Raw genomic sequence first — 8101 nt, 5'->3', positions numbered from 1 at the left:
TCCCACAATTTATTCCTATCCACTCATTCAATATCCATGAGATACTAGATAAAACAAATTGTTGGGGGTGTTTATTATGAATAGTTGAGTTGCCTTGAAAAGTGTAGGATGGATGTAATATTAAACTCAAGTGTATTATATGATTCACTTTACACTTAAGATACATGTGGGGCCCACAAAAATTATTAACTTTACCCCCTACAAATTTGAACAAAACATGATAACTGTTTTAGATTCTCATTCTCACTTTCACTTTAACCCATACCAAACACACCCTTAAGGTATAAGGTCTTCCATGCTCTTGCCAAGTAAATAGACAGTACTATAAAAACGGGCTTTCCCGACAGTTTTTAACTGTCGCTATTGAACAACGACGACAATCGACTAACTGTCGTATTTACCTATGTCAGCATAGAAGTAACTACGCCGACAGTTAATAAGTGTCGTCGTTGCTGGCAACGCCGACAGTTTTTAAGTGTCGTGATTGACTCTATATGGTGTAGTAAAAGAATGCACATCTAAATTAAATTAATTTAACATTGGTAACACTAAATTTGTATTTGATTAGTTCTAACACTTTCTAATAAATGAAATAAACTTATAAACTTTTTTATTCAACAATTTTATAAATTTATTACACCAACAGTAGACAATCAAAAAATAAACCAAATCTACATATTACAAAGACAAAAATTACATAGCAAATTTAATCAAAATATATTTCATCAGATACAAATATAATCTCAATTTATAAGTAATCAATTCTATGCAACATGAACAAGTTATAAATATACTCAAGAATTCTTATACAAGTTGTTCAACTCTATCTTGTATTTCTCAAGTTTATGTTGAAGTGACTTGAGTGCAGCAGCTAATGTGCTCTTTCTCTTTAGTTCCTGAAACACTAAAAGTTGTAGCTCTTTATTAAAAAAAAATGCACACACAATGATACAATATACAACAATTTATTCTGGAACAGTTGGTATTTCAAAGTAAAAGAACTGCAAAAAAACCATTAGAACTAAAGCATCTAACAAATTCTCTATGGTTCCATAAATGTAATCATACTTGGCATGAAGTCATTAACAATAAATAATAGGTTCAAAGCAGAATGTGTTAACAATAAAAAATTATCTCTCTCAATAGCTCATCATTTGATTAAAAAAATGACAACTAAAACAAAAGAAAATAAGTTACAGGTGAAGAGAAATCTATTAACCAGATATGAAGTGCATCAAATGCCTCACATCTAGAATCTTTCTAACCAAGTAATAGATTGCATAAAGTTTTACAAATTCAAAGAAAAGTATATCAAACTAAAAGTATACTGAAATCATAATTTATGCTTTATGTCAGCATGTGTATTGCAAGAAAATAGCTCAAACCTTATGAAGAAGCTATGAAATATCAAAAAGCAACAAATGGAAAAAGCTATGCATGTGGATGTTGATTCATTAATAAAATATGAAACTAGAGTGCCGGTACAAACTCCAAACTATCACTCAGTTTAATAAAAAAAAACTTACACAAAACCAGAAGGGAGTGAAATGGAGAATAAATAAACATTCCACTAGCTAATGGGCATAGCCAGTTGCCACCATTGATTTAGCAGCCTGCACCATCATGTTTACCATAGCCAGTTGCCACCATTAATATTAAGCATAAAAAGCTAGTAACTGGGCAAAACAGGTATAAATGACAAGATAGATGAACTATATAATATTTATTCATCATGTGAAAAAATACAGCTCACCTTCAATTCTAATATTAGTGTAGTCAAGCACTGCTCAGCATATTCAATATTCACTGCCTTATCCTTCAGTTCTTCGTCTTGTATATTCATCAACAAATATAACAAATTACAAAACATAGTGTGTAGAAACTAGAAACCGCAAAACATCAATGCATGAGAATACAATTGTTTAACTGTCCAAAATTAAAAGGGAGGGAACAATAAAAGAACTCACCTTCTCAGCCAAAGTAATAGCAAACTCTTCTTTAAGAGCATCTTCTCTCTTCTGTGTTTCTTTGCTTGTGCGCTCTTGAATAACAATGGCCTTTTCTAGAGCAGCTTTAGCTTCCCTAAAAGCAATGTCATACATACTATTCACATCAAAAGGCATGCCCATATACATACTATTCACATCTAACAAAAGGAAATGAAAAAGAAAAAGGAGGAAAAATCATTGCAAACTTTTTTTGTAAGAACATAGCTAGCTTCGGCCATTTTCCTGGACCATGACTTGATTTCTCATACTCTGATACAAGACCATCAAGGACCTAGAAAACAAACCACCACTGAACACATAAGACAAGTTTCCTTTTTAACTTTTTACAAGAATATGAAGGTTTGTTTTTCAAATCAAAGAACATTGCAAGACAAAAACAAATCAACAAAGTACTGTAATTTATATGGGAATTGCAAGGACTCTACATGAACTCCAAATGGCAATCATGTTTACTCAAATTCCAAAAACTTCTAATAGAAACCAAAGCATATAAATAAAAAAGACCAACTCTACTCACAACTCCAATGGTTTCCACATAATAGCTAAAGCTCTATTTATTTAAATGCTTATTTTTGGAGCTAAAGCACTATTAGTTCCTCCAATGAGGATATCTGGAAAAGGGGAGCGAGAGGTCAAGATCTCAAAAAATATGGTTGTTCACATTGCTAATAAAATGAGGGCAATTGTTTGCTAAAAGAAGATTTAGAGTGGTTCATATCATTAGACTAGTTTGCAGAACATAGCATGGCGTCCTAAACCCTCGGGTTCATATCATTAAAACCACACTTAAATTGTTAACTAGTTAGTTGACCTGAGATCCCTTCTGCCAGACCAAGAATACTCTCATTTTCACACTATCTTTGTCCAAGGAATTGACCCATCCAACTCTAAGTATACACAGGAAAGCATCAATTGGCACCCTAGGTGCTTCATAATTAATAGACAATAATGTTGCTATTATAAATAAATCAACCACCTAATAATGTTTTTTGAAGTTGCCTGAAAATGATTCGTATACTTTTAACCATAGTGAAATATATACCACTGAAATTCATACTTCATTAATTATTTTTCTAGCATTAATTCATATACTCAGTTGTCTTAAGCTGAAATTAATCATAGTAATTAACTAATTTTTGCACAAGGAATTAACCTATACTCAAAATAAATCATGTATTTGCACAAGGAATTGGATTCTAATAATATATACTATGTTGTTTTAAGCTGAAATTAATCATAGTAATTAACTAATTTATTTTAAATAAAAGGTTTATTCTATTAATCATATTCTGACACGACACCTAAGTTGGTTATAGGGCCAAAAAGTCGCAGTCTGTAAGTTAGAACAGGAAAGGGAAGAAAATTATTGCGCATTAGATTCAAAAGAATAGGTCAACATACAAAGTCCATATAAATTGATTGCATAAAAAACAACTAATGAGATTTCAAATTAGTGGGGATTTAATCAACAAGATTTATAATAATATACCTCAAAGTCACCAAGCCACCAAGTCAATCAATAATCAAATGTGAAACCAAATTAATACCATAAATAGATTAGAAACCAAGTTCAAACATGTATACATTTCTAACTAAAAAACTCAACATACCAACTAATAACACTCTTTAAAATAAATCATAAATCATACTCCAAACAAGATAAGAACTTGATTTAAACACACATATACACAAACTAATAACAAAATATGCACCTAATTAATCCTAAACATATAAAAGAACCAAAAGAATACCTCAAGATACAAAGTGCATAAATATTGATGGCATAAAAAAAAACAACTAATGAGATTTCAATGATTTCACATAAAAATCAGAGCTTTTAGTTATGTAGAAGTTGTGGTACAATTATTGATCTGAAATGATGTAGCATAATGACACATGTATATATGATGATAAGTTTTTAGTTACAAATTTTTTTCATTTTAAATCACAAATTTGTTTGTAGGATAATGTTATTCTTTTATAATTTGACTTTTGAAAAATATATTGATTCATTACTATTTTTTTTCTTTCTATTTTAAGAATTTTTTTAATGAACTTGTTAAACCAATTATCTTTCTACAGCAGGTAATGAACATTTTTTATTAATCAACACTACTTAGGTCATTTCTGACTTTTTTTTAATTCTTCGGTGACATGCTGTCAAGCATCATCTTTCAAACATTTAGAGTTCCTAAACAAAAAGATTCGAACTATATTGTAATGGTGCTACAAATCAGATTTAACATAAGACTTTTATAAACTATAGAATACATTTCTAGTTTACATTATATGTACATATAAGATAACATAAAAATCAACTAAACAAACAAGATAGCTAAATCTAGACTTCGAAACATTGCAAAGCCTAGAAGCTCAATGCATGGAATCCACTCTTTTTCATGATTGTGAGCTATTGGTATTGGGGTTCAAGTGAGTCATGCTAGTTTTTTCTTAAATAAATTGCAAAATCTAAGAAAAATGACAGATTCAATAGCTAGTAAAAAAATTATGGTTTCAAATATGATGAAATTCATCTTTGCATTCATCTTTAATCTTGGCCAAAGAAATACAAATAAAAGGAACCAAGGCATTCAATAAGCTTTCCATAAGCAACGTGACTTGAATTTCAAACACAGCTTTTTCCAAGTGAGACAAACAGTGGGCTAGAGCAGAGTGTACAAATAATAAATCTAGAGCTAAATGGAGAAGACTATATATGCCTCTTTTGATCTATCTAACTATTTGTGTAGATTCTATCATGCCTTCCAAAATGTTCTTCAAATTTAAAAAGTATGTTATTAGTTTTTCTTTTTTATATATTATTTTCAGCTAAAAAAGGTGCATTATATGAGGCTGCTAACCAAAACACTCCTTTGCTGCTTTCAACAATTGTCGGCTTTGCTAATATTAGAAGTGTTGAAAGGGGACCATGCATGGTTCTTGCTCCCCTGTTGCACGTCCTATGAAAGAGATATTAGGGGAGAATGTTCCTACTCTGCAGGTTGGTGAGAAAATGAAAGAAAGTAATGGGATCATGCTGATGATGATGGTTCTGCTAAAATTCAAGTAAGCAATCTCTTCCACATATACATATATGCACTTTTACAACTTTTCTTATCATAGAAGATCTCACTTGCAAAATATTCAGGAATCCAACCCAGTGGAGCAAGAACATGGAAATTTACAAAGCTTGAGTGATTTTACAAAGAAAATGGAAATATTCAGCAATTGAGTCTAAGCAATTCTAAACATAAAGCCAAAAGCAATGTTACAAAACAACTGAGATCCTTCAAGATGGTAGTAAACTTAAAGAAAAGTTGCATTGCTAAATATAATTGAGTTTAAGCAATTCTCAACAAATCCATCAGAAAACTTAACCCTCTAAAATCAACCAAAACATGTATTATTGAAAGAAAAAATGATATTGCAATAACAATTATAGAAAAAACATTGTATATCCAAAATAGAACATGCTTCCAGCAGTGAGAAACATGGAAAGTTGTGATCAAAATCAGCAACTGAGATAAATTGATTAACTCACAAACATGGGTTATTAGTCAGACAAATAAAAAATAAAAAATGAGCATGAACAGTACATAACACAACTCTCTAATGACCCATAAAGCATATCCATAGGTAATTATAAATCATCTTGATAACTATAAAGTAGATAAATGAGTTTGATAATCTTTACCAAGTGTCTTTGTCCATGTATCACAACCAAACTATTAAGCAATTATTCAAATTACATACCAATTATTCACACAGTAATTTTATCAAACATTACATATGCCAACTACAACAATAATATCATATTACCACAGATTGAACCCTAAACATGATTTCCAAAGAAACATCAAAAGCATATTCAATTTCATAATTTTATACTCAATTTCATATTCAATTACATATGCCACCATTGTGTATCTAACCACCTTGATATGAACAAGAAATGAACAATGTTTCAGAGACAATTTCATACATTTTTTCATTGCTGAAGGTGGTTAGCGCCAACTGGGTTACCAATCCCTTGTCTGATATATTTCCGATTGATTGTATTTGTTTCGGACTGTGAGGATTCCATATACGTTCGTATCTGAAAACAGAATTAGTAACTTGCATCAACAAACTTTAAATTCCATAGAAATATTTATTGAGCAAACATAACAGACTATGCTACGTTTCTTGTGAAGATCACTTACTGACTGCATGTACACAATCAAGATATCCACATAAGAATTCTAAGGAGTCGTTTGTAATTGAGAATAGTCAAGAATTAAATAACAACTAGGTACAAAATATACACAAAATATATTCTCTACATTATATAATTATTTTTCTCTAGCTAGCCATTAAATTATAATTTAAACAAGATAAATAAATTAACTTTAGCCATCACCTAAATTATTCTCAAAAAGAAGTGCTTCAGCAAAGATAACCCAAAATGTCAAAATAACACACCATAGATACAGTACTTACTGGTCTGTTTTGGAACTTCTGCTCTTCAAAAGCATATTCAATTTCATAATTTCACATAATAAATCATTATTGATTCACTCTAGAGTTTGAAAATGATTATATATGATTTCAATAGACCAAATGAACAAAATACAGCAATTCTTACATGTAAAATCGTACATTCTAATTATTCTATATATAAAACTATATAATACTCAAAGAGAATGGGGAATAAGAGGCACCGGAATCCATGAGAGTGAGAGAGAGAGGAAAAAAAATTGTGAGCGACTATACACTACCAATCAAACCCCAAGATAATCAGCCCTTAAAAAAAATTGAAGATGCTGAAACCCAAAATGTAAAAAAATTGAAGACGCAGCGTCTTCAAGAGATTGAGGAAGATATACGGGGACGTGGTCGAGGAAAAGCGAGAGGCGAGAGGCGAGAGGTGAAGTGGGAGAATCGTTTCATCAGAAAGGCGTTGGCGTTGGCATCGGCGTCGGCGTTGTTTGGAGGGCGGATCGGTGAGAGAGTGAGTCGCAGAGAGAGGGCTGGTTGAGAGAGAGATATTAATATTAAGAGGACAGGAAATATTAAGAGAGAGGGAAAAGGAAAAGAAAGAAAGAGGGGGAAATATTATGAGGCTCAATTTTTTTAACGAGGCAATGCAAGCTGTCGGCATTGCTCCATTAAAAAAATTCAGACATATTTTAACGGTTGATATTACTGTAATACGTTTTTATGAAAAATTTTAAAACAAAAAAACTATAGTTTTAAAAGTTTTAATGAATACATAATTTTTATAAATATATATTTACATAATTTAGTTTATTTTTAAAATTATAATGTACAAATTTTATAAATATGTTAAAGAATAATAAATTTAAATTTTGATATAAAAATTATTATAAATACAAAAGTTAATAATATGATAAATTTAGAAACAAAAAAATATAGTTTTAAAAGTTTTTAATAAATATATATTTATATAATTTAGTTTATTTTTAAAATTATTTTATTCATTAATATTTTTACAATATTTTTCCAATTAATAAAACAACTCTTTTTTAACTAATACAAATTTTATAAATATTTTAAAGAATAATATAGTTAATTTTATAAATATGTTAAAGAATAATAAATTTAAATTTTGATATAAAATATATTATAAATACAAAAGTTAATAATATGAAAAATTTAGAAACAAAAAACATATAGTTTTAAAAGATTTTAACAAATACATAGTTTTTATAAATATATATATTTACATAATTTAGTTTATTTTTAAAATTATACTATTCATTAATTATAATTTGTATTTTTTTAGGGTTTATACTTTTTTGGACCCTGTGTTTTGTCTCATTACCTGTTTGGACCCTGTGTTTTGATAAATTACTTTTTGGACCCTATATTTTGTAAAATTGTTAAAATAGAACCCTAAACTCAATTTTGATGAAGAAAAAATTGAATATAACAACACAGTTTTTAAGCAGAGTGATTTTATTTTGGTTCTGAATTGTTAGTTTAATAAATTATTTGTAATTTTAGTTGAGAAAACATTGACCAAAATTGAGTTTAGGGTTCTATTTTAACCATTTTACAAAATATAGGGTCCAAAAAATAATTTATCAAAA

At 29.4% G+C, this 8101-nt stretch overlaps 1 long non-coding RNA gene across 4 annotated transcripts; it reads right to left on the bottom strand.

The window, feature by feature from the left end:
- Positions 1-698: 698 nt before the first annotated feature.
- Positions 699-7096, bottom strand: LOC133783185 (uncharacterized). Of its 4 annotated transcripts, none has more exons than XR_009870802.1 (7): positions 6489-7096; positions 5992-6105; positions 2195-2280; positions 1968-2082; positions 1754-1830; positions 1527-1613; positions 699-904 (listed from the first exon to the last, which is right to left on the bottom strand). It is a non-coding gene; the product is annotated as an uncharacterized LOC133783185 (long non-coding RNA). The 4 variants fall into 4 exon arrangements; XR_009870803.1 differs by having other exon boundaries at positions 6767-7096; XR_009870804.1 differs by having other exon boundaries at positions 6875-7096.
- Positions 7097-8101: the final 1005 nt, after the last annotated feature.

Source organism: Humulus lupulus, chromosome 6 (genome assembly GCF_963169125.1).
Source record: "Humulus lupulus chromosome 6, drHumLupu1.1, whole genome shotgun sequence".
NCBI lineage: Eukaryota > Viridiplantae > Streptophyta > Magnoliopsida > Rosales > Cannabaceae > Humulus > Humulus lupulus.
This window is presented reverse-complemented; position numbering and strand designations above follow the sequence as displayed.